Consider the following 27211-nt stretch of genomic DNA (forward strand, 5'->3'; position numbering starts at 1 on the left):
TGCAGATGCCAGACTCCTGGCACATATTTGAGATGAGAACATGAGGGCAAGGATCCCACTCAGAAGAGTGGAGCATAAAGACAGAAGGAACCTGGGGTCCCTGATAACCAAGGAACCAGTCTACCAAGCCTGGATAGCTTAGTCCCAGACTTATTTCATGTGAAGAAAAAAAATCCCCAAATTTGTTTAAACCATTGATTCCTGTAGTTATTTTTGGGTAAACTGAACCCTAACTGATCTGCTGGAGTTATTATACAAAGGTTATTATAACCTGCCAGAGTTATTTTACAAAGGTAAGAAGCAGGTAGAATTGGCTAAAATCAATTAGCTCATTTAAATACTCATTTATTATTCCACACAATCAATCTCTATTGAACATCTATGCTTGGAGGTAGAAGCACAGAAATACATAAGATGTGGCTTGTAGTTAAAATGAAGCAACCAAACAATTAAAACAAAGTTTGATGAGTCATGAGGGAATGGCTCCCCACTCCAGTATTCTTGCCTGGTGAATCCCATGGACAGAGGCGCCTGGTGGCCTACAGTCCATGTGGCAGCAAAGAGTCAGACACAACTGAGCGACTAACACTATGGCAGGGAAAGGGTGGCACGCTATGATATCATATGGCAGTATTTATCCCAACCTCTTGTTTGGAAGGCAAATGGGATCAGAGAAAGCTTCCCAGGTGAAAGGGAATCTAAGTTGAGATCTGAAAATGGAGATGGATGTATTAGCCAGTGTTACCCAACAGGGCAATGAAGGAAGAGTACTGCAGAAGAGGAAACAGCATGTGCACAGACCCAGCGGAACAGGGAGAATGTGACCCGTTACGGGCAGTGCAAGCAGTTTACCCCAGCTGGAACACACACATGGAGTGCGAGACCACTCTTCCCAGGCACCGCCGAAACCACAGAGGCCGTCCCTCTCTGGCCAGACTAGACTCTGGAGTTGTTTTTTAATCATTCCTTTATTAAAATAAATCGAAATTAAGGACCAAAAGAGGCAACAACTCTTGAGCTCTCTACCTTGATTCTTTAAATGGTAGAATCATCCTGTTCCTCCAAACTGGTGGGGCTTGCTCAACAATGAAGAGGATAATAGAGGCTTTGCCCAACACTGAATGACCGATTGAGAAGGGTTAGGCTGACAGATGCAGGAAAGTGTCACATGAGACTTACTGCTGGCAAGAATAACACTTTGGCAATAATCATAAAGAAATGGCTGGAAAGAGAACATACTATAATAGGGGGACAAGAGATGAAGGAGGTCATGACTAGAGTACTTACAATGGAATGCAGAGAAGAGGAAGTGTGCTTTGAAGAGAGATTAGTAGGTGAACTGGAGAGGACTGAGAAGATGTGCAGGGGCAAGAAGACGTGGGGAAGGGAGATCTGAGGGGTCTAGCTTGGGAGAGGAAGCACGATTAAGACTCCATGCTCCAGGATTCCATCTCCATCAGTGAGTGGTTTTGTGACCTTCACTTAAACCCCATGTGTTTCAGTTTCTGCATCTGTATAATGGGAATAATAATATAATCTCAGAGGATTTGTGAGGAGTTACATGGAAGTTCTCAGAACAGGACATGGCATATAGAAGATGCTGAATAAATGCTAGCCACATGCAAAGTGATGGTGACGCCATTCACCAAGACAGGGGACACAAGAGGAAGCACAAGTTCTGGGGAAGAAGAATGATAAGTTCAAGTTCAGATACATTCACCTTATCTGCCTGTGGGACACGCAGGAGGCAGTTGGGGATATGGGCTGCAGCTCAGAGGAGAGCAGTGAGAGTCAGATCCTCCTTGATCAAGGGTGGTGTAGGGTGACATCTGACCCAGGCCCCGGCAGACAGGAAGAAGCAAGCCCCGAGGGGACGGAGTAAGATGTAGTAAGATGCAGAGAAAAGAACTCGGGCAGCTCCCAGGGAACACGGACACTCAAGGGACAGACAGAGGGGAAAAGACGGAAGGAGCAGCCACTGAGACAAGAGGAAGACTCACAGAAAACAATTCTAATAAAGCTGTACCGTAACAACTAAAGAGACAAAAACACGAATGACGGTGAGACGAGGGAGGCACACCATCATGCACAGGGCACCAGCTTAAAGGCTGCAAATCAAGAGTGGGGACAAAAAGATCCGAACGAAAAAGAGCATTCCCTAAGAACCAGTATTTACAGGTTATTAACACTGTTCGTAAATTATCATAAGAACCCCAGAGTGAAATCTCCAAGTTGATAAGAGGCAGAGGGCTCTTTTAGTGAGCAAACGGTCCAATCAAACTGCTTTATCAATGAGGCTAAGCCTGAGAAAAATCTCATACAGTAACCTGAGTGGCCAAGAAAGAATCACATTTTTTAAGGAAAGAAAGCAGAACACAATGGCTTTACTGAAAAGTAATCCAAACTGCATTTTGAAAATAAAGTTCAACTGTCCCCTAAGCTTTCAGTTACTGGACCTGAAAAGCCACTTTAAATCACATCACTTTGGGGCTTGGAGGAAAGAGAGATAGCCATTGGTCCAGATTCCGGATATGAGATGTATTCTGGAAAGCCTGCTGTAAAGCAGATAACTGCATCTGAATCTAAGACCATGGCATCCGAATCTCTGGGTAGACAGTTAGGGAAAGTGTACTGCTCTCTGAAATGTGTTAAAGACACTTACCAGACCATTCATGCACACACCAACATCTGGGAACCCCTGATCTTTCTGATCAGAAGACCAAGGGATAGAGAAAATGAAAAGCCTAGACAACTGCACACAGCTAACGAGACATGTGGAGCAGTCCTCACACTCTAACTTGTATCAGAATCACCCAGAGAGCTTGTTAAATACAAACTGAGACTACTGCAGGAGCTTCTGATTCAGCCCAAGAACTCACATTTCTAACAAGTGTGAGGTGAGGCTGCTGCTGCTCACCTAGGGACCACACTTTGAGAATCTCTGGTGTGGACTAGTCATTAGAGAGTTTCCTAAGGGCTTCCCTGGTGGCTCAGACGGTAAAGAATCTGCCTGCAATGAGGGAAACTCGGGTTTGATCCCTAGGTTGAGATCAAAAGGGATCCCAGAAAGGGAATGGCAACCCACTCCAGTATTCTTGCCTGGAGAATCCCATGGACAGAGGAGCCTGGGGGGCTACAGTCCATGGGGTCACAAAGAGTCAGACACGACTGAGCAACTGACACTCTGTGTACATCAACTCAATGCGACCTGTACCCTTAAAGAAAAGGTAGCGCATTTCAGAAATGATGCTGAAAATGAAACAGAAAACATGACGAAATATAAACTTCACAAATGTATTCTAAGCCCTTCTGGTCAACTGGAAAAAACACAGAAAGCTGGAAAAGACCCAGACTAAACTAAGCTAGAATGAAACTACAAGGGTCAGGGAGAAGAGACCAAAATGACTGAATAAATGAAGACCACATTCACAAAACAGGGTAGAGACAGGTCATAATTTTAAAATCTACAAAATTATGAAAAGGTATGATCAGAATGACAGCATTAGGCAGCTGTTTTAATTATTTGACTGTAAGAAGTCACTTTTAAGTATCTTTTTGTGTTATTTACTCAGGAAATCTAATCCCCAAATACTCTTGAGGCTAAATTTTTATTCAAAACAACTTTCAAACATGGTTTCCCATTGGTTCCACACAAAGCCAGAGAAGCCACAGTGAAACATCCTCTCCTCACCACCGCCACCTTAATTCTGCATGACTCAGACCTTCTGGTATTACATTAGAAAGAACAGCATTCTAACGCTGCTCTGACCACTCCTCTCTGCTCATGCAGACAGCTCCTAGCCCTGAAACACTACATTCAAATATATTATTCTCTCACCAGATCAGAAGATCTGTAATTGCCTCTGTCTACCTGCTATTTGTCTCACGGTTCTGAGCACACCTCCAAAATCCGTAACGATGAATCCCACTGGCAACATCCCCTTGGGGCTGTCACGCACATTTTATATCATATTGTTTGCACCCTTTTTCAAGCCAATTTCTCACTTGTGGTTGTTCCTGGGCTAGCACTAGAACCTGCTGTCATTTCCTTCAAAGAAAGTAATACATCCAAGGGTTAGATCCTTTCAATGTCCATGGGACTCCTACATCCAGCTAAGCTGCTCCCTCTTGCTTCGCTAAGCCGCTCCCTCTTGTTAAGCTGCTCCCTCTTCCTTCAGAGCATCGTTGCCCAGGCTTTCCTCTTTGTTACATATATTTGCTTTTGGACTCCTCCCACCCAACTCCCAACACCCTCCTGTCCTCCCCAAAATAACCTCACTTCTAAAGGCACAAGGTCTGGGTTCTGAACTTTTCAAAGTCAGTCTAAGTATCCTTCTGTCAACAAACACACCACTTTTTAGAGCTTAGAAGCAAAATCAGGCTACCCAGACAGGTTAATGGTTTGAACTGTCATTAATTTTTTTCCCAGGATTCATTACTAGCTATCCTTCACCATAAAAATGTTGATTCTGCTTATGGTCTTGAAACAAAAGCTTCCTAAGACATTAGAGGATCTCTCCTTTGTCAAGCCCTGAGACAAGACACACACACACACTAGCCCACCTACCTGAAGACCAAAATTCAGAGTTTACCATAATCAAATCCCAAATATAATGTAACTGCCCACCAAACAGCTAACTTAAAATTTAAACACAGGCTCTATGCTTACTGTCAATTATTAAATCTTAGTCTAAAGAAAGTGAAAGTGAAAGTCGTTCAGTCATGTTCAACTCTTTGTGACCCCATGGACTTGGAATGTCCATGGAATTCCTCAGGCCAGAATACAGGAGTGGGTAGCCTTTCCCTTCTCCAGGGGATCTTCCCAACCCAGGGATCAAACCCAGGTCTCCCACATTGCAGGTGGATTCTTTACCAGCTGAGCCACCAGGGAAGCCCAAGAATACTGGAGTGGGTAGCCTATCCCTTCTCCAGTGGATTCTGACTCAGGAATCGAACTGGGGTCTCCTGTGTTGCAGGTGGGTTTTTTACCAGTTAAGCTACTAGGGAAGCCCCAAATCTTAATTATAAACCATATATCTGATAAAGAGTTAAGATTCAGAACATAATAAACAACTCCTATAACTCAATAACAAAAAGACAAACAACCTGATTAAAACATGGGCGAAAGACGTGACTAAACATTTATCCGTATATGAATGGCTAAGAAGCATACGAAAGATGTTTAACATCACTAATCATTATTGAAATGCAAATCAAAACCATGCGACATCACTTCATACACATCAGGATGGCTATCATCACCAAAAACAAAAACAAAAAAATACTAAAACCCAGTGTTGGGGAGGATATAAAGAAACTGGAATGCTTGTGCACTTCTGGTAGAAATATAAAATGGCTTGGCTGATGTGGAAAACAGTAAGGTGGTCCTTCAAAAAATTTAAAATAGAATTAATATGTGACCCAGCTATTCCACTTTAAGATATATATCCAAAACAGCTGAAAGCAGGAATGCAAACAGATTATTTACACACCCATGTACAAGTAGCTTATTCATAACATTCAAAAGGCTGAAGCAACCCAGATGTCCGTTAATAATGAATGAATGGATAAACAAAATGTAATGTGTGTGTGTGTGTGTATAAGAAATATTATTCACCCTTAAAAAGGAAGGAAATTCTAACAAATGGATGAACTGTGAGAACATTACTATAAGTAAAATGAGCCTGTCACAAGAAGACAAATACCACATGAATCCACTTCCATGAGGTACACAGAACAGTTAAATTCACAGAGACAAAAAAAAAGAAAGGTGGCTGCCAGGTGCAGGGGGCAGGGAGAATGAGCAGCTGTTTAATGGCTACAGAGTTTCACTATGGAAACTGGTTGCACAACAATGTGAATATACTTATAATACTGGAACTACATGCTTGAAATTTGCTAAAACGGTAAATTTTGTGTTGTGCGTTTTAACACAATTTTTAAGTATACACAATGAAATATTTTCTTATAATGGCCTTAACTTATAAGTCTATAGTCATTTTTATCTTACATAAAGTATATTTCTCTTAATATTAACATACATAGAATGATATAATACTGTATGTGTCTTTTAAAGTAAAAGTATAATCTGATTATAAAATACCTAAAAATATTTCAGTATTTATTTATAATATCAATAAATTTAGGAAATATGTCTATTTATAAATAAATACTACAAATAATTGATAAATAAAAAGAATTGATGCTTTTGAACTGTGGTGTTGGAGAAGACTCTTGAGAGTCCCTTGGACTGCAAAGAGATCCAACCAGTCCATCCTAGAGGAGATCAGCCCTGGGTGTTCTTTGGAAGGAATGATGCTAAAGCTGAAACTCCAGTACTTTGGCCACCTCATGCGAAGAGCTGACTCACTGGAAAAGACCCTGATGCTGGGAGGGATTGGGGGCAGGAGGAGAAGGGGACAACAGAGGGTGAGATGGCTGGATGGCATCGCCGACTTGATGGACATGAGTTTGGGTGGACTCCGGGAGTTGGTGATGGACAGGGAGGCCTGGTGTGCTGCTATTCATGGGGTCGCAAACAGTCGGACACGACTGAGCAACTTAACTGAACTGAACTGCAAATAAATGATTTATTAGGGTGAGGGTGGGATGATTTGGGAGAATGCCATTGAAACATGTATATTATCACATGTGAAACAGACTGCCAGTCTAGGTTTGATGGATGAGACAGGGTGCTCTGGGCTGGTCCACTGGGACGACCCAGAGGGATGGGATGGGGAGGGAGGTGGGAGGGGGCTTCAGGATGGGGAACACATGTACACCCGTGGCTGATTCATGGCAATGTATGGCAAACCACTACAATACTGTAAAGTAATTAGCCTCCAATTAAAATGAATAAATTTATAAAAAAGAAAAAAGAAATATGTCTATTTATAAATAAATAGTACAAATAAATGATTTATTTATAATGTTTATAAATAAATTTTTTAGATTTAAAATATCTAAAAAATAACACACTTTATACACAAAGCTTACTTTCTGTAAAATTAATAACTTTGTAGGAAGGATTACTAAAGAATGTACATGGCAATGAAAATATCCTATCAAAGTCTAGTATTCAATATTAATACTTGCTTTCATTTGGGGGATTCAAAGAACTTCATAAAATCTCAGTACTATAAAGAAAAGATTTGGTCTGTCCGAACCATAAATTGCACAGCAAAGCTTTCTTCACAGTGTTTACTGAGTAATGCTGGCCTGGATGCTACAGTAGCAAAGCACAGACTCCAGGAGCCTCTAAGACCTATCCCATCACTCTTTACCACAAGCTGAATAAGATACCTGAGGTACAACTTACTAGCAAACCAAGAAGATATTTCATAAAACTTAGTTATTTGCCATCTAGCTGTCAAAAACAAATTTATCCATCTGCATCCAAGGAAAAATATACTCATTTTAAATTGAGACATAAAGTTCAAATAACTGTAATTTGATCTAACAACATGCAACTTGAGAACATAAGTGAAAGTTGCTCAGTCGTGTCTGGCTCTTTGTGACCCCATGGACTATACAGTCCATGGAATTCTCCAGGCAAGAATTCTGGAGTGGGTAGCTGTTCCCTCCTCCAGGGGATCTTTTCAACCCAGGAATGGAACCCGAGTCTCCTGCACTGCAGGCTGATTCTTTACCAGCTAAGCCACCAGGGAAGCCCACTTGAGAACATAATCCTGTGTCAAAACAGTATACTAAAAATACCAGCATTGTTTTATTCAAAGCAAAAATCAAGGTGATTGTAATACCTTTAAATCCAAAATAAAAGATTAGGTGGAAGTATGCTTTCATTGCATTGGCGGTGTCCATCTTGGGTGGCAGTCACTTGTAAAATTCCCAAACCCTTCCCCCTTAGCACTCTGATTCAGATTATGACACACTAGATTTGGCACCTAGTCCTACTAATCTGAATTTTCATTGTGCATTTTTAACAAGTACTATAACAACACTTTACAATGCAAAACACACCTCTAATAAGATGCAAATTACAGAGCCTTAGAAATATATCTTATAAGGAAATTAAATCTCATCTTATTCAACCTGATAGACAATTGACAAATTGATCAATTTTAATAAGAAAGAATAGCAATATTTACATACAAATAAACAGCATATGCTTCTCTGTAAGCTACAAGTCTAATAACAATACTATTATATGACTGTTTGAAACTCAGAGTCACCACTTTTTAGAAGTAACTTTCAATATAGTGTATAAGACTTCAAACACTCATACAAATTATACAGAGAGAAACTGGTTTCATTACATTATTCCTCCTTCTGGTTTTTGATCAAAATTAGAACTTCCCAGATCCCATAGTGCAGCTCTGAAGAAATTTAGACTACTTCCCAAAACACCCTCCTAGGGTTTACATTTACCGCCACAGAAAATAGGATGCTTAAAAGAATGCCACCAGAGGATTCAGATGCAGTTCCCAAAGAAAAAAAAAATCTTTGGGACTTCCCCAGTGGTCCAGTGGCTAAGATGCCACCCTCCTAATGCAGGGAGCTGGGTTCGATCCCACAGGTGTAACCAAGAGTTCACATGCGGGAACTAAGATCCAGTTTAGTCAAATATATAATTTTTTTTAATGTTTTGAGTAGAGCAGAGAGCGCAGTCTCTCAGAAAGACTGCTTTGAACAAGATAATGTTCACCTCTGTGGACAAGGGATGTTGCCTGTCATTCCAGTAAACAAGTACCAAGCCATCAGCCACTGCAGCACCCCCACGCCCACTGATGGTACGCCCCAAGGGCAATTCAGGATAGAGAAAAACAGGAAGCACTCTGTGCTCTGGATACTGGCCCTAGATAATTAAGATGCATATCTAACGAATAATTTCAGTGAGCATGTCTTGCATCTTCCTGTAAGTAAAAAGGCACTAAACTCATTAACTTGCAATGTTTATTTCTGTGATTAGCAGTTATCTTTTGATGTTTGACTACACGTTTTGTTTTGTTTTGTTTTAAAGCTCAACATGCCTACACATCCTGGCTCTTCCCTTACCTCCTGGAGCAGCTCCTCAGAGGTATCTGAGAGGCTGTCTCCCAGGCTATAGTCTTCAGTGAAGTCCCAGAATAAAACTTAATTCAAAACTCTCAAGTTGTGTTTTCCTTCCGTCAGCACTTGGATGTGTAAATTCAAGTAGGCTTATTTTTCTTTAATTTGTTACTGAACATTACTGAACACACATCAATAGTAACAAGAAAAGACATTACCTGTGATTACTCTCTTCACCAGCCTTCTGCTAGATTATGTTTGCTCACTTCACTCTATCGGAAGGGCAGAAAAGATTTTCCCAACACTTGGCACTGCTGGCAATTCCCAGAAGAATATTTACAAAATCTACAGAAAACAACTAAAAAAAAAGAGAGAGAGAGAGACCCACAGTCATCAATAAACTAAAAAAACCCAATCAATTTTTCTCCAGGTTTTCTCCCCTCCCAGCTACCGCCATTTGTTGTGCACTGAATGGCTCTGCCTCAGATTGCACTAATTTTTAAAAAAAATTATAAGCAAAAATTGAATCTTTATTTAGAAGTCTGAATGCTAGCCAAATATGACAGACTCCCACTGGGCAGCAGAAAGGAGAGAAGGATTCTTCTGTCCTCCAAGAGACGGTAAGTAATTATATACTTCTTTTAGAAGAGAAAAAAAAATGTGGAATTAAATAAACCCATATCCATGCATCAGCAACATAACATTATAATGAGAACAAAATATAAAATAGCAAGAAACTTCATAGGCTGCTTCTCTTTAAAGGTGTGATATTTGCCAAATATTCCCAGGCACCTCTGACCTATTCAAATATTGACAGTTGAAAGTTCAATTTTTTGCCATCCCATGGGCAAAGTTTACTTTGGTTTTAGAGACAGATCTCATGTGATCATGCCTACCTGGGAAGATGTTTCACAGCACAGTTACATGGCTTCCTGACCATACATTCAGAAAAACGTGAGCTTGAAGAAGGCTGAGAAGGGACTTCCCTAGTGACACAGTGGCTAAGATGCAGTGCTTCTAGTACAAGGCCTGGGTTCCCAAAAAAGAAGAAGCTGAGAAATTGTCCCACCTAGGACGAACAGTACAGAGAACATAACCTAGAGGTGTCCTAGAGAGCACAGACTAACCCCAAGCATAGAGACCGCAAAAGGCCAAAAAACAGTGAAGTCGCTCAGTCGTGTCCAACTCTTTGCAACCCCATGGACTGTAGCCTACCAGGCTCCTCCGTCCATGGGATTTTCCAGGTTACGGTGAGCAATTCAAGTCAGAATCTACTCCTGATAGGGACAGAGTAAAGGGACAAAGTAGGTGATTAAACAGAATCCCTCTAGGGGACTATAAATAGAAAATATATGGGAGACCCCTGTAAGTTAATGATTACTCAAGAGAGAAGGTCTGCTTACCCACAAAACCAAGCAGGCTTGCTTAACACACAACCATGCAACAGAAGCATGAGACGTGCCCCAAAACAAGATAACAATGGTGGCATAAACCTCACATCCTCCCCAGTGAGCTCATTAAGTTAATGATCCCTAGGACATACTCTCTGCACACATAAAAAAAAAAACAATAATTTGTGGACCTAGCTTGACCATGTAGAGACAAGAAAACTCTCCTGCCCAGCCTGGAAGAGGAGCTGATGATGGAAGTATGATGTCTACCCAAGAGAGACAAAGGAGCTCTTCTGCCCCTCCCTACTTTTCCTTTATTATAAAACTGTAGCCCAGTAAGTTCTTAGGGTGTGGCATTTCTCACCCACACACTTGTAAACCTCACAAATGTTCTATTCTAATAAGTCACTTCCTTATCTATCACTTTGTCTCTTGCTGAATTCTTTTCTACACTGAGACATAAAGGACTGCTATACTGGAGCCCTTCAGAGGCCCCCCTGAAATGAGACTACACAGTTTCAGTACAACAAATGTTCAGTCGCTAAATCGTTTCTGACTCTTTGCAACCCCATGTTCTTCAGCACACCAGGCTTCCCTGTTCATCATTATCTCCCGGAGATTGTGCAAACCCATGTCCATTCAGTTGATGATGCCATCCAACCATCTCATCCTCTGTCATCCCCTTCTCCTCCTGCCTTCAATCTTTCCCAGCATCAGGGTCTTTTCCAATGAGTCGGCTCTTTGCATCAGGTGGTCAAAGTACTGGAGTTTCAGCATCAGTCCTTCCAATGAATATTCAGGGTTGATTTCCTTTAGGACTGACTGGTATAACAAATATACCAGCTCTTTTCAAAATCTCTGTGTAATAAGGACGCACCATTCATTAACATAATTTTTCTGTAACAGCCCAGTATATTAAAAGATGGTTCCCTAGAAGTCACTATAAGAGGTTTTGTGTGTATGTTTGACCCACAGATGCCTCAAAGGCTGGGAAGTCGTTTCTTATAACACATGTTTGTTTCGTGAAAGGGATAAAGATGAAGAGAGGGACCTTAATGTGACCAAAGTCTTCAAAACTGGATACAGTTGTGGTAATGCCTGGGCACAGAAGAAGTGTGTATGGGGCCTGAGAGGCAAGGGATAACACTTCACATGCAAATAAACAAATTCACATTAAAATTTCTTCAGTACCTTCAAATCTGCCTTCTTCACTTGACTCCAATATTTAGCACCTATGACCTCAAAGTGTAATTCACAATCAAATCTCTGGGCATTTCATCTCAAGCAATTTTACAATGACTTACAAGTGAGAGAGAATTCTACTTCTTCCATAATCCCACATGAACTGTTTTATTATCAGGTACTGGAGAGAGACAGGCTCTCCTACTGCCTCTTAACGATTACAGATTGCTTCCAGATGCTTTTCAGGTGATGTCAAGTCTTTTCTCATTCTGAGACTCTTGAATTATGAAAGGGCATCTCTAATTCATGAGAAACACTCCTCCCACTTCAGTATCCATTACCATACATCCTGCCCTTTCCCTCCTTTACAGGCACTCACACACACATGCTTTTACTTGGCAGCAAGGCATCCCTATGTATCAGGAAGGGCTTACTGAGAATCACACACATGCTTTTACTTGGCAGCAAGGCATCCCTATGTATCAGGAAGGGCTTACTGAGAATCACTTATATTTTACCAGCAGGATTCCGCCAGCAGCCACGCTTCGAGACTTCAAAGGAAGCTGAGTTCCTTGAGAGTAATGCACAGGATAACATGGAAAGCAAGGTTAAACGGAATTAAAGTAAATTGAAAGGACTCTCTTAAAATTCACTGGGTCTTTATAATTCTCTCCTTGTCACTTCCCTTAAAAACAAAATACATCTCCTGCTAATAAGGGGGTGAGGAGATGGCAGTTCACAATTGAGTCACACCCAAATCTCTGCCCAGGCAAGTGCTTTCCTTCTAACAAAACATTCTACCTCCACTTAACAAAATCAAATTCAGGTTCACAATCCTTCTATGCAATGGCTATGTCATTTCCCTAATTTCAAAACAGGGACAAATTTAAACCTCATTTGCAGATGGCATAAATTCAGTGAATTCAGACCTCTACTATGCTGAGTTCAGAAATCTGCTAATAGGTGGGGAGTGCACAAAAAGCACAGCAAACCATCAGATGAATGCTGTGCAGGTTGTGGGCGGAGAGGGGAAGATAATTAACAGCCACATCACAGATTTCTCCCTGTATCGGCAAAATGAATGCAGAGGGGCGTTTTCATAGGAGGTGTGGATTTTTCCATAGCATTGGATTAATTGACCCGTGCTATAATCAGGTGCTTTCCTGGAGAGTAATTAACAAACCAATCAATCAAGTACAAGCCTCAAACAATTCAAGAAGTTTTCAAATTCGTAGTGTTGACGATGAGTTGATTATTGAATAATTTCATTCTCCAAAAGAGCTGAACTGAGACAGGTTATGTGAAAACTTGCAGATAAGAACAAAATGTTCTACTGAGGCCCACAGTCTTCCCTGATTCCACTCAACCATAGTAATAATAATTCAAGAGTCTTAAAATGGATGGCCCTAAGCCCAATCCATGAATTTTATAGGTGACAAAAATAAGGCACAGGAAAGGTAGGGGACAGGGCTTCCCAGGTGGTGCTAGTGGTAAAGAAGCTGTCAGACAATGCAGGAGACATAAGAGATGCAGGTTCAATCCCTGGGTCTGGAAGATCCCCTGGAGGACAGCATGGCAACCCACTCCAATATTCTTGCCTGGAGAATCCCATGGACAGAGGAGACTTGTGGGCTACAGTCTATAGCGTCACAAAGACGCGGACACGACTGAAGAGACTTAGCATGCACAAGGTAGGTGACGTGTTCAAAATTAAATGCTGGTGAACAGTGAAGACAGAGGTAGAACCCATATCTTCTCTATGTTAAACTCACAATTCCTCAACTACCTACCCATTAAGTCCATTTCATTCCTTTTTAAGCTTTGTGGAAAGCTCAATCAAATGAAGCTTTAATCTTCAATTTCCATCCAATTGATTCCTAAGATTTTACACTAATTATATAGATTCTCTTCTTCACTCAAGAAACGCAGTGTTATTTGAATGCCTTGGGAAGGTCCCAATCACAAAATGAATGAGTGAACTGCAGTACATCACAGAGGAGGAAGAGCAGAGACTGCAGCTCTCTTAGAAATGAATGAAGAATGGTCAAAATGAAGAACAAAGGTGAACAAAGTCGAAATCTAAGCATTAAAGTGATATTTCCTGCAACAACTACTCCTGCTTCTTAAAGAAAAAAAAAAGTAGTGGTTGTTGTTGTATTCAAGTAGATTTGGAAAATGCTACGTTCTAACATATCCCTCTTGATATTGGGTTTCCCTGGTGGCTCACATAGTAAAGAATCTGCCTGCAATGAGTTCAATCCTGGGCCAGGAAGATCCCCTTGAGAACAGAATGGCTACTCACTCCAGTATTCTTGCCTGGAGAATTTCATGGAGAGAGGAGCCCAGTCCACGGGCCACAGTACATTGGGTAACAAAGAGTCAGACACAATGGAATGACTTTCACTTTACTTGCTTCACTTACATTCTGAAATATGCCTCTTGGAATATTCACACAGTGCATTATTGTTAAGTTTATTAAGGCTCTGTTGCTGCTGCTGCTGCTGCTGCTGCTAAGTCACTTCAGTCGTGTCCGACTCTGTGTGACCCCACGGACGGCAGCCTACCAGGCTCCCCCATCCCTGGTATTCTCCAGGCAAGAACACTGGAGTGGGTTGCCATTTCCTTCTCCAATGCATGAAAGTGAAAAGTGAGAGTGAAGTCGCTCAGTCATGTCTGACTCTCAGCGACCCCATGGACTGCAGCGCACCAGGCTTCTCCATCCATGGGATTTTCCAGGCAAGAATACAAGAGTGGTATTAAGGCTCTGCTGCTGCTGCTGCTGCTAAGTCACTTCAGTCGTGTCCCACTCTGTGCGACCCCATAGACGGCAGCCCACCAGGCTCCACCGTCCCTGGGATTCTCCAGGCAAGAACACTGGAGCGGGTTGCCATTTCCTTCTCCAGTGCATGAAAGTGAAAAGTCAGAGTGAAGTCACTTAGTTGTTCCCGACTCTTAGCGACCCCATGGACTGCAGCCTACCAGGCTCCTCCGTCCATGGGATTTTCCAGGCAAGAGTACTGGAGTGGGGTGCCATTGCCTCCTCCGATTAAGGCTCTAAGAAGGCCTAAAAAAAGAAGCCCACTTAGTTTTGTTTCATATGCTTCTCAATCTTATTTGCCATCTTTGGTTTACAGATCCTGTACTGACATCCTCCAAGAAGCACCCTTCAGGAAGCACACAGATCATTTTTGATGAATAACAATGACACTCATTAAGCAATATTTGAAAGGCAATACCAAAGAATGCTCAAAGTACCACATAATTGCACTCATCTCACACACTAGTAAAGTAATGCTCAAAATTCTCTAAGCCAGGCTTCAGCAATACGTGAATCATGAACTTCCAGATGTTCAAGCTGGTTTTAGAAAAGGCAGAGGAACCAGAGATCAAATTGCCAACATGCGCTGGATCATCGAAAAAGGAAGAGAGTTCCAGAAAAACATCTATTTCTGCTTTATTGACTATGCCAAAGCCTTTGACTGTGTGGATCACAACAAACTGTGGAAAATTCTGAAAGAGATGGGAATACCAGACCACCTGACCTGCCTCTTGAGAAACCTATATGCAGGTCAGGAAGCAACAGTTAGAACTGGACATGGAACAACAGACTGGTTCCAAATAGGAAAAGGAGTACATCAAGGCTGTGTATTATCACCCTGCTTATTTAACTTCTATGCAGAGTATATCATGAGAAACGCTAGGCTGGAAGAGGCACAAGCTGGAATCAAGATTGCCGGGAGAAATATCAATAACCTCAGATATGCAGATGACACCACCCTTATGGCAGAAAGTGAAGGGGAACTAAAAAGCCTCTTGATGAAAGTGAAAGTGGAGAGTGAAAAACTTGGCTTAAAGCTCAACATTCATAAAACGAAGATCATGGTATCTGGTCCCATCACTTCATGGGAAACAGATGGGGAAACAGTGGAAACAGTGTCAGACTTTATTTTTGGGGGCTCCAAAATCACTGCAGATGGTGACTGCAGCCATGAAATTAAAAGACGCTTACTCCTTGGAAGGAAAGTTATGACCAATCTTGATAGCATATTGAAAAGCAGAGACATTACTTTGCCAACAAAGGTCCATGTAGTCAAGACTATGGTTTTTCCTGTGGTCATGTATGAATGTGAGAGTTGGACTGTGAAGAAAGCTGAGTGCCAAAGAATTGATGCTTTTGAACTGCGGTTTTGGAGAAGACTCTTGAGAGACCCTTGGACTGCAAGGATATCAAACCAGTCCATCCTAAAGGAAATCAGTCCTGAATGTTCATTGGAAAGACTGATGCTGAAGCTGAAACTCCAGTACTTTGGCCACCTGATGTGAAGAGCTGACTCATTTGAAAAGACACTTTCCCTTTTCACTTTCATGCATTGGAGAAGGCAATGGCAACCCACTCCAGTGTTTTTGCCTGGAGAATCCCAGGGACGGTGGAGCCTGGTAGGCTGCTGTCTCTGGGGTTGCACCGAGTCGGACACGACTGAAGCGACTTAGCAGCATAGTTGATTTTGGAGAAGACTCTTGAGAGTCCCTTGGACTGCAAGGAGATCCAACCAGTCCATTCTGAAGGAGATCAGCCCTGGGAGTTCTTTGGAAGGAATGATGCTAAAGCTGAAACTCCAGTACTTTGGCCACCTCATGGGAAGAGTTGACTCACTGGAAAAGACCCTGATGCTGGGAGGGATTAGGGGCAGGAGGAGAAGGGGACAACAGAGGATGAGATGGCTGGATGGCATCATCGACTCGATGGACATGAGTCTGAGTGAACTCCGGGAGTTGATGATGGACAGGGAGGCCAGGGGTGCTGCGATTCATGGGGTCGCAAAGAGTCAGACACGACTGAGCAACTGAACTGAACTGAAGATATATTCAAATTCAAATTATACCTCCCAGAGACTGTACCTATTCATAAATGAGCAAAACATTTTTAACAAATAAATGAACATATCATATACACTGTTCTGCACCTTGCATTTTTCACCGAACAGCATATACTGGCAATGTTTCCAAAATGATACATAAAGAGATTCACTGCTATGTTTGTGTATGACGACACAGGTTTCTAACGTAAACTGCACAGTTTTCTAACAGCAGCTGTTAATGCAATGTATTAATTCAGTCTCCCACGGATGAACATTTTGGTTGTTTCTAATGTTTAGCCATTTTATAAACACTACACTACAATTAGTATCTTTGAACATAAATCACTTTCTCATGCATGTAACACATATGTATATGTAGGATACATGCATAGTATATATGAATGTATGTATATCTATAGGAATGTGTTTGTACACTTATCTAGGATAAACTTCTAGAACTGGAGTTGAGTCAAGGAATATGAATTTTTTCATACTACTGTTGTTTCGTTACTAAGTCATATCCGACTCTTTTTCAAGGCCACCAGACTCCTCGGTCCATGGGATTTTCCAGGCAAGAATACTGGAGTGGAATACCATTTCCTTTTCCAGGGGATCTTCCCAACCCAGAGATCGAACCAGTATCTCCTGCTTGGCAGGTGGATTCTTCATCACTGAGCCATGTGGGAAGCCCTTTTCATACTATCAGTTCAGTTCAGTTCAGTTGCTCAGTTGTGTCCGACTCTTTGCGACCCCATGAATTGCAGCACGCCAGGCCTCCCTGTCCATCACCAACTCCCGGAGTTCACTCAGACTCACGTCCATCGAGTCAGTGATGCCATCCAGCCATCTCATCTTCTGTCGTCCCCTTCTCCTCCTGCCCCCAATCCTTCCCAGCATCAGGGTCTTTTCCAATGAGTCAACTCTTCACATGAGGTGGCCAAAGTACTGGAGCTTCAGCTTTAGCATCAGTCCTATAGATTTTGCCAAACTACCCACAAAAGACACTATTGTTTTGCACTCATTCCATCTACAGAATAGGTTATGCAATTTCTTAATCTCTGCCCATCAGTGATAAACGGTACCTCCGTTTAGTTGTAATGTGCATATCTTTTAAAATGAGCAGGCTCAGCACCTTCTCAATATGTTTGAAAGACGCCATGATTTTTCTTCCTATAGACTATTTGTGTCCTTTGTCCATTTTTCTACTGGGTTGTTGGGATTGTTCTTATGGATCTGTAGAAACTCTTCATTAGGGAAATTAGTCCCTTTGCAGGATGAGAAGCAAAAATTTTCTCCCAATTATCTTAATCTTCCTTTATGCAGGATTTTTTTCTGTTAGTTTTCTAAAGTAATCAAGTTTATCAATCTCTTTTACGGCTTCTCTTTTTTCTCTCTTACTTAGGCCATATGTACTCCAAGATTATAAAATAACTTTCCCATGCTTTCTTCCATAAAATATTTTTAAAATTTCTGTTTAACATAGATCAATTTTGCTTAACACTTGAGATACTGTTCTAAATAGCCTTTTCTTTCCCCACTCCAGATGGCCACCTGGTTATCCGACCACTATTTATTGAACAGAGCATCTTTCTCCAATTAACTTGAAACGCCATCTTTTGTCATATACTAAACATGACATTTAGTAATACAAATGTTTCAATTATTATAATCTTGCAGCATGTTTTAATCTCTTCTCAGAAATGGCCGAGCTGTTCATGCTTACTTATTTTTCCATATGAGCGCAGAATAAGGTTGTTTAGCCCCTGAAAATCTTGTTATTTTTAGTGGAATTGCATTAAACATACACGTTAATTTAAGGAGAACCAGCATCTCTATATTCCAGAATATGACAGGCCTCATATCATTTATGTATCCCCTTCAGGAGCATTTTTCAATACCTTCATACATATCTTACATATTTCTTAAGTTTATTCTTAGGTTATTTAATACTTTTTTATGGTAATTGTTTTTTCTTTCACTACATTTAAACTCTACACATGGACATCACCAGATGGTCAATACCAAAATAAGACTGATTATATTCTTTGCAGCCAAAGATGGAAAAGCTTTATACAGTCAGCAAAAACAAGACCTGAAGCAGACTGTACCTCAGATCATGAACTCTCTATTGCAAAATTCAGACTTAAATTGAAGAATGTAGTGAAACCCACTAGCCCATTCAGGTATGACCTTTATCAAATCCCTTACGATTATACAGTGGACGTGACAAATAGTTTCAAGGGATTAGATTTCTGATAGAGTGCCTAGAGAACTATGGACAGAGGTTGGTGACATTGTACAGGAGGCAGTGATCAAGACCATCCCCAAGAAAAAGAAACGCAAAAAGGCAAAATGGTTGTCTGAGGAGAGCTTACAAATAGCTGGCAAGAAAAGAGAAGTGAAAGGCAAAGGAGAAAAGGAAAGATATATCCATTGAAATGCAGAGTTGCAAAGAAGAGCAAGGAGAGAAAAAAGAAAGCCTTCTTCAAAGATCAATGCAAAGAAATAGAGGAAAACAATAGAGTGGCACCCCACTCCAGTATTCCTGCCTGGAAAATCCCATGGATAGAGGAGCCTGGTAGGCTTCAGTCCATGGGGTCGCTGAGGGTCGGATACGACTGAGCGACTTTACTTTCACTTTTCACTTTCATGCATTGGAGAAGGAAATGGCAACCCACTCCAGTGTTCTTGCCTGGAGAATGGCAGGGCAGTGGAGCCTGGTGGGCTGCCGTCTATGGGGTCACACAGAGTCGGACATGACTGAAGTGACTTAGCAGTAGCAGTAGCAAAGATCTCTTCAAGAAAATTAGAGATACCAAGGGAATATTTCATGCAAAGATGGGCTCAATAAAGGACAGAAACAGTATGGACCTAACAGAAGCAGAAGAGATTAAGAAAAGGTGGCAAGAATACACAGAAGAACTAAACAAAAAAAGATCCTAATGACCCAGATAACCATGATGGTGTGATCACTCACCTAGAGCCAGACATTCTGGAATGTGAAGTCAAGTGGCCTTAGGAAGCATCACGAAGAACAAAGCTAGTGGAGGTGATGGTATTGCAGTTGAGCTACTGCAAATCCTAAAAGATGATGCTATTAAACTGATGAACTCAACATACTAGCAAATTTGTAAAACTAAGCAGTGGCCACAGGACTAGAAAAAGTCAAGTTTTCATTCCAATTCCAAAGAAAGGCAATGCCAAAGAATGCTCAAACTACTGCACAACTGCACTCATTTCACATGCTAGCAAGGTATGCTCAAAATCCTTCAAGCTAGGCTTCAACAATATGTTGAACTGAGAACTTTCAGATGTATAAGCTGGATTTAGAAGAGGCAAAGAAACCAGAGATCAAACTGCCAACATCCCTTGGATCAAAGAAAAAGCAAGATAATTCCAGAAAAACATCTACTTCTGCTTCACTGACTATACTAAAGCCTTGAACTGTGTGGATCACAATAAACTGTGGAAAACTCTTAAAGAGATGGGAATACTGGACCACCTAACCTGCCTCCTAAGAAATCTGTATGCAAGTCAAGAAGCAACAGTTAGAACCAGACATGGAACAACGGATTTGTTCCAAATTGAGAAAGGAGTACATCAAGGCTGTATAATGTCACTCTATTTAACTTCTAAGCAGAGTATACCATGCAAGCTGCCAGGCTGAATGAAGCACAAGCTGGAATCAAGATTGCCAGGAGAAATATCAATAACCTCAGATATGCAGATGACACCACCCTTATGGCAGAAAGTGAAGAAGAACTAAAGAGCCTCTTGATGAAAGTGAAAGAGGAGAGTAAAAAAGCTGGCTTAAAACTCAACATTCAAAAAATGAAGATCATGGCATCCAGTCCCATCACTTCATGGCAAATAGATGGAGAAACAATGGAAACAGTGAGAGACTTTATTTTGGGGGGCTCCTAATCACTGCAGATGGTGACTACAGTCATGAAATTAAAAGACGCTTGCTCCTTCGAAGAAAAGGTATCACAAGCCTAGACAGCATATTAAAAAGCACAGATATCACTTTGGTGACACAGGTCCATAGGGTCAAAGCTATGGTTCTTCTAGTAGTCATGTATGGATGTGAGAGTTGGACTATAAAGAAAGCTAAGCGCCAAAGAATTGATGCTTTTGAACTGTGGTGTTGGAGAAGACTCTTGAGAGTCCCTTGGACTGCCAGGAAATCCAACCAGTCAATCCTAAAGGAAATCAGTCCTGAATACTCATGGAAGGACTGATGCTGAAGCTGAAACTCTAATACTTTGGCTACCTGACGCGAAGAAGTGACTCACTGGAAAAGACCCTGACGCTGGAAAAGATTGGAGGTAGGAGGAGAAGGGGACAACAGAGGATGGATGACATGGTTGGTTGGACAGCATCACCAACTTGATGGACATGAATCTGAGCAAGCTCCGGGAGTTGGTGATGAACAGGGAAGGCTGGCATGCTGCAGTCCATGGGGTGGCAAAGAGTTAGACATGATTGAGTGACTGAACTGAACTGAACATTTAAACTAGTTGCTTGTATATCCAAAAGGTATGAATGTTGAATATTATTTTGACATCCTGGCACATTTATAAATATGATTACTCTTTATAGTTAATTTTTCATTTGATTCCATGGAGTATTCTAGTCATACATTACTATTCATCAAACCTCTCTAACTTCTTTTTCATTCTATTGTTCACCTGCATTAACTTGTGATTCCAAAATACCATTAATAAAGAGCGAAAACAGTAGATATCTTTATTTTGTTTCTGATTTTAACGGTCACAAATTTCCTGTTAAGCCTGAGACGGTTTTTAGGTTGAGAAGAACATAGTTTACTAAGGATATTTTCCTACTAAATTTTGAGGGTTTTAAAAAAGAAATCAATAATCAATATTGAATTTGCTCACATGCCTTTTCTATAAAAATGATATGATCTTTTTCTATTTATATTTAACAAGATGATATCTTTAATAAGCTTCATACCACTGAACCTTTCTGCATTCCTACAACAGTCCTCACTTGTTATGGCATGTTGTTCTTTCAGTGCAAAATGCATATCAAAGGGCATCTCACCCCATCCTCTAAGCCACCCCAAGAGGTGTGCGCTGGCACCACGGCTGCACTGGCCCTCACCCCCTGTAACCCCGCTCTCCCCGCTGCTCTGCCTCTTATGCGGTGCCTGCCAGACTTGCTGCTCCCTGAGATCATCTTTCCCCAGGAATCCTCAAATACCCTTCCGCTCTTCATGTACATCTCTGCCGACACGGCACCTCCACACAGAGGCCCTCTCTGTCTACTGTCGACCGTGTAAAACAGACAGGAATCACCTTCCTATCTTGTCACTCTATCCCTGAACCCATTCTATTTTTCTCTGTAGCAACCGTCACCATCCAGCATATTATATTTCACTTCTATTATTTTATATTCCATCTCCCCAGTAGCATGCAAGCTCCGTTGAGAGCAGGAGTTTTGTCTGCTTTGCTCACTGCTCATTTTCCAGCACCGAGGATAAGCCTGGCACACAGAAATTAATATTTGTTGAATGAAGGAACAAACAAATGAATGAACAAATGAGCACTCATTTTATAGACAAGAAAGCCGAAGCTAAAAGAGATGAAGTCAAATCATACAGTGGCAGAGCTAGGACTGAAACCCAAGTCAAACCTCCAACTCCCTGCCCTTTACCCTTGAAACAAATGACAGGTGATTTTAGGCCATGGAAAATGCTCATATATCTTATGAATACTAAAGTACGATTCATGGGACTTCCCTGGCAGTCCAGTGGTTAAGACTCCATGCTTCCCATGTAGGGGGCACAGGTTTAATCTCTGGTCAGGGAACTGAGATCCTAGCTGCTGTGGGTATGGCCAAAAAAATGGTAATTATAAAAATGAAGTGCAAGTTAGAGATGCCATTGAGAGACGGCCCTGTTAAATGAATTAAGTAAGCAAAAGAACTAGAAGATGGCCTCCACAGACTGGTTCTGGAGCCCAAGGGGGTAATCTCCAACACTACACTGTCCAACAAGGTCACCTTTAGCCATGTAAGGTTACTGAAACTTGGAATGTGGCTTCTGCGACTAAGAGACTCAACATTTATTTCATTTTAATTAACTGAAGTCTAAAATTGATACTGATTCAGTTACTAGAACAACTTGGGTGTGAAACTACTTTTTCAACTATACATTTTATGCAATCTCAACAGAGATCAAGCATTTCTGGTGAAAAGTAGGCATTCAAATATAGAGCTGCTTTAAATATAAAATCCTCACCAGAGTTCAAAGACGGAGCATGAAAAGAGAGTGTAAAAGATCTCATTAATAATACGTTCATTTTAAAAATGTGTATTTGGTTGTGCCGGGTCGCAGCACATGGCATCTTTTATCACAGCCTGTAGGTTCTTCAGTTGCAGCACGCGACTTCTTGGTTGCAGCCTGTGGGATCTAGTTCTCTGAGCAGGCACGGAACCCAGGCCCCCTGCATTGCGAATGTGTAGTCTTAGCCATTGGACCACCAGGGGAGTCACCCACAATATGTCCATATTGATTACATGTTGGAAAAACAACACTTTGGACAGATTAGATTAAATAAAATACATTACTAAAATTTAAAAAAAAAAAAGAAAAGAAGGTAGCCTCTAAAGAATTCCCTGGAAAATACGGTCATTATATTAAGGCAGCTCTCCTCTCCCAACACTTATGAGCCTCACAGCAAGCCTCCCAAGGCTCTGACCTTCATCCACACATGTCCTTGTGTAGCCAGAGGGTAAAACTGATGTTTCAAGGCCACATGGTCATTGAACATGTGTGTACTGCTGCAGCTGGCAGACACAAGTACTGGAAGCACACTCTGCCAGGGACTAGCCATATTACGGCCAATAGAGATACCAAGAGCCTGGCTTTGAAAAATTATTTGCTTGGGACTTCCCTGGTGGTTCAGTGGCTAAAACTCCACACTTACAATGCAGGGGGTCCAGGTTCAATCCCTGGTCAAGGAATCAGACTGCACATGGTGCAATCTAATCTAAACATCTAAAGACCCTGCATAGTGATTGTGGTTTAATCACTAAGTTGCGTCCGCCTCTTGCAACCCCATGGACTATAGCCCACCAGGCTCCTCTGTCCATAAAATTCTCCAGTCAAGAATACTGGAGTGGGTCGCCATTTCCTTCTCCTGGGTCGGATCTTCCCCGACCCAGGAATCAAATCCAGGTCTCCTGCATTGCAGGCAGATTCTTTACCAACTGAGCTACAAGGGAAGCTCCATGCCACAATGAAAATCAAAGATCCCAAGTACCCACAACTAAGATCCAGCACAGATAAATAAATACTTTTTTTAAAATTAATAAATGTGTATGTACTTAAAATTGAAAAAAAGAAAGAAAATTATTTGCTCCTTTAAAGCTCTTTTGGTTTCAACAGGACAACCTATAATCAAATATTCTTCACAATCTTTTCCCTCTGCCATCATTGGGACATTTTCTTGAACCAATTTTAAGCTAAAAACAAAATTTCAGAAATCATCTCTGACATTAAACAGTATCTTTCTTTTTTATTTTTTTTTTCCAGCATTCAATCAAACCCTGTATTTTAAATCTGTGGGGCTGATCCAACACTGCAATGTGTCACATTTAATTCCATCCGTGTACAGTGTAATGAACAAAGATTTGAGCTAGTGAGGCATAACTAAATGTTTTGAACCTGTGAACTGAAAAAGCAAGGCTCATTTGTGTTATTTCTAAATAGTAAATAAAATCATTTCCAACATCCCACTATCAAATGACAGTAATTTTTCTACCGGCACACACTTGAGGAATGCCACAAAAGGACTTTTCTAACAGTTCGTTTTATTGTTGTGCATAACCTTCTAAATATCTCTCTGCTGGCTTCTATTCAAAGATAAATGGAAGGCAGTAAAATTTATGGAAAATGTATTCAGCTGCTTAAAATACATCAACCAAAAGAAAAAAGATTTTAAGGCTGTATTAAGTTGGGAAATTATATCTCCTTCACTGAGTCTCTGGTTTCAATGACAGGGGACGAAACCAACAGATCCATCAAGTTTCCTGTTCCCTCCTGTGCAGAGCCCAGTTCTCCTATTTCAAACTCTCACCTTGGTCAAGGCCAGAGTAAACACCTGTCTTTCACATTTTTACACAACGTCACTTTGTGCACCACAAACACAAGCTCTCATACCAAGGAGGAAGCACATTCCAGTACACGGAACAAATGCCCATTAGACCAGTCTGTTGACTGTTCCCTTGACTTGCTCGGCTGTCAAGATAATGAAGGGAAGAAAAAGATCTTTCTGTAAAACTGTAAATGGTAACCTTATAAGTGTGCCCTTTAAGCTATTCACACAGAGAAAGGTTAAATAAAACTTCAGTTAAGGTTTAAAATTGAGCTAAAAATATTATTTTCTAGCACTTGAGCAACATATTGCAAGATCTTACTAAAATATGAGTATTAAAGTGAAGTCAACCGGTCAGTTCTTACATTTTCATGGATCAAGGAAGAAACTTTAGAGGGATTTTTTTTTTTTAACTAACATTTCAAAGATACCATACTCTATAAAATAAAAAAGAAAATGACAGTTGTACCAGTTTGCTAAGTCGCTTCAGTCGTGTCCGACTCTGTGCGACCCCATAGACAGCAGCCCATGAGGCTGCCCCGTCCCTGGGATTCTCCAGGCAAGAACACTGGAGTGGGTTGCCATTTCCTTCTCCAATGCATGAAAGTGAAAAGTGAAAGTGAAGTTGCTCAGTCGTGTCCGACTCTCAGCGACCCCATGGACTGCAGCCCACCAGGCTCCTCCATCCATGGGATTTTCCAGGCAAGAGTGCTGGAATGGGGTGCCATTGCCTTCTCCATGTACCAGTTTAGAAATGCCTGAAAATAGAGAAGTGAGGGAATTTAAACAGAATAACTATTTTAAACTATTTGGCTTCCCTGGCGGTTCAGCTGGTAAAGCATCCGCTTGCAATGCCAGACCTGGGGTTCAATCCCTGGGTTGGGTAGATCCCCTGGAGAAGGGAACAGCTACCCACTCCAGTATTCTGGCCTGGAGAATTCCATGGATGGGGTCTCAGAGAGTCGGACATGACTGAGCAACTTTCACTTTCAAAGACACTGGCATTCCACTTCTTGGTTTGAGTCCTTGTGTGCTTGTGTAATGTATTGTAAAAATAGAGAAATGAGGGAGTCTAAATAGCGTAATTATTTTAAAAGGAGACTAAAGTCTTTAAATTTAAAAAAGAGTAGTATTGAACTTCCCTGGCAGTCCAGTGGTTAAGAATTCATCTGCCAATGCAGGGGACCCTGGGCTGGGAAGATTCCACAAGTACCAAGACATCTCAGACGACTGCATGCCACAGCCACTGGCCTGCACGCCCCGGAGCCAGTACTCTGCGGTGAGAGGCCCACGCACCGCAGCTAGACAGCAGCCGCTGCTCACAACCGGAAAAGCCTACACGCAGCAGCCAAGACCCAACACAGCCAAATAAACAAGTAAATGATAAGTAACTTTTTAAAATAAGATTAGTATTGAGAAAAATTCACCTTAATAAAACTCAGCTTAATATAAGAACATAATATACTCATATTGCATAATACCATTTCAAATTTCACTTAGTCCTTTCTCTATCCCTAGACTTCCAGGGATCTCTATAAATATTGTCCATTTACCAGTATAAAAGAAAAAGGCACTGCTATTATCATTTTCAAACACATAAGAGATTTAAGTGACAAAAAAAAAAAAGAGAGAAAAGATATGAAGTTTCAGGATATTTCAAAGCAAAGAAAACAGGAAGTATACTTTTTCAGCTTGGGTTTTTTAAGGCAATGAGGGTGAAACATACAATAAAAATTAAAATATACGCAATATAGTTCAGGCTTAAGCAAGCAAACAGTCCTGGATTTTATTGGCCAACAGTCTTGCCACACACTTACAGGAAAAACACACTTGGTAGAATGCCAAATTCCTACTCCAACATTCAAAAATACATTTTTATATCCAATTTTATATCAACTGCATGTTTTATAATTCTAACAAACAGACTAACATCAAGCATTACCACTCTCATTTTTGTCTTCGAATCAGAGAAGCAAGAAATGTTGAGAAGCATGAAGTAGCTGACAAATTCTAACTTTCATATGAAACCTCTAACTGAAAACAGTAAGACAAAGAAGTGAGAGAAGTCACTACAAAAATATTGAGCAAGAGGAAAAGACCCACCGTTTTCAGAGGTGGGCTCAGAAAGGAACGTGCAGGCAACATCCTGGGCAGTCACGGGGCACACTGTACGTGTCTCTATTTTATCTATTTATATGTTTATCCCCCGTGGAGGCCCTGGTCTCCTTCAAGGCACGGACCTGGCTTTATATATCATCCTGGCCTATCAGCGACTGAATTCAAATAAATAAACCAAGTGCTGAGTCATTAACCTTTCTTAAATTCTCTTGACAAAAAATATTCACAGCATTTGTGTTATGCAAATTTCATCTCAATTAGAAAGGTACCAAAAGAAAAGTATGGCCTGAACACATGTTAAAAGCCAAATGGCAGGAAAAGGGGTTTTTTAAATTATTGAAGTAAAAGTATTCTGAAGTCAGATCATGAGTCACTGGACTCTAACATAAGGTGTTATGTTTTACAATAAACAATAAGCCATGTAATCACATAGGTATTTATTTCCTAACTCGAAATATGTCCAGAGTCCTCAACTCTCCAGACAGGTGAATATACAACCTCAAAACACCCATCAACTTCTGAGTGGTGT

At 41.1% G+C, this 27211-nt stretch overlaps 1 protein-coding gene across 6 annotated transcripts in view; it reads right to left on the reverse strand.

Moving 5' to 3' along the window:
• Positions 1 to 27211, reverse strand: part of FHIP1A (FHF complex subunit HOOK interacting protein 1A) — a 308399-nt gene that overhangs the window by 216118 nt on the left and 65070 nt on the right. For 3 of the 6 annotated variants that reach the window (XM_070769006.1, XM_070769000.1, XM_070769001.1), the window contains exon 2: positions 9228 to 9367. The exons of 1 other annotated variant lie outside the window; for it this stretch is intronic. The gene's annotated coding sequence lies outside the window, so the exon portion shown is untranslated. The remainder of the gene's footprint in view (positions 1 to 9227; positions 9368 to 27211) is intronic. 2 more of the 6 variants (XM_070769003.1, XM_070769002.1) reach the window with 2 other exon arrangements.

Source organism: Bos indicus, chromosome 17 (genome assembly GCF_029378745.1).
Source record: "Bos indicus isolate NIAB-ARS_2022 breed Sahiwal x Tharparkar chromosome 17, NIAB-ARS_B.indTharparkar_mat_pri_1.0, whole genome shotgun sequence".
Taxonomy (NCBI): domain Eukaryota; kingdom Metazoa; phylum Chordata; class Mammalia; order Artiodactyla; family Bovidae; genus Bos; species Bos indicus.